The following is a 1062-nucleotide window of genomic DNA, read 5'->3' as shown; positions in this document are numbered from 1 at the left end:
ATAGGAAGACTGTAAACTATTCATTAAGTGAACACATTGTGCTATTCCATTATAATGCACACTGTGGAATTTTAAATCTAACAAAGACCAAGTCACCTTAAATAAATAACATATTAAAATATGTGTACTTTATGCCTCTTGAGCAATACACCCCCTTAGAATACCACTTGGTGATACACTTAGTTTATATACGACTGAAAAATAAAGGTGATGGGGGAAGAAAAAAAAAATATTGATAATAATAATAAAGCTTAAAAGCTATAAATGCATTTCAGTGGAAGCCTGTTGATTGGAGCATGAGATCAAGACGGGTTAAACAGGTAAAGTGACAATTACCTGATTAATACCAACAAATCACTTAGCAGTCTCCATTTGATATATGTAAGGAATGTCAGCTTCTTCCACCATCAAAAAAAGGGGGCTTACAAAAATGGACGTATTATAGGGGGTAAAAATATGAAACCATCTTGTAAATATTCTGACAATTTGAACTTTCTTCATCTGAGAATCAACATCTTGTTCATACTCCCTATGTCACAAGAAGGTGAAAGGAATGATTTTGAAGGAAAACTGGCAAAGCCAGTCTATTTTTGAATTAGAACTTACTATACAACAAATCTGGCCTGTGATGATTCTGATGAGAAAACAAAGTTAGTGATAAAAACAAATGCTGCTTGATATAGGAAATATCACAACATTCCACACAAAAAATAAACAGACTTATGAATCATCAAAAACTTGTTTTTCTTCTTGTACTGCTACATATTAATATATAAATGCAACAGCTTAAAATCTCTTGATTTATTATTTTGTCCTTATACATTGTATTGTCTATAATAAGTTTAACATGACATATTATATTTTAAATATTTCTAAATGCATAAATTAAATAACTTATTTAATATAAGCAGTTATGATCCATTCAACAAATTGACTGAATTAAATCCTTTTGATAATACAAGGGGGTGCAAATGTCTGGTGGGGAATACCATTCTCCCATGATTTACTTATAATTCACAGGTAGGCCATTTGTACTTAAGTGACAGAGAGGATAACACACAC

The sequence above is a fragment of the Penaeus monodon genome, chromosome 22 (genome assembly GCF_015228065.2).
Source record: "Penaeus monodon isolate SGIC_2016 chromosome 22, NSTDA_Pmon_1, whole genome shotgun sequence".
NCBI classification, from domain to species: domain Eukaryota; kingdom Metazoa; phylum Arthropoda; class Malacostraca; order Decapoda; family Penaeidae; genus Penaeus; species Penaeus monodon.
The sequence above is the reverse complement of the archived record's forward strand: the minus strand, read 5'-3'. Positions refer to the sequence as shown.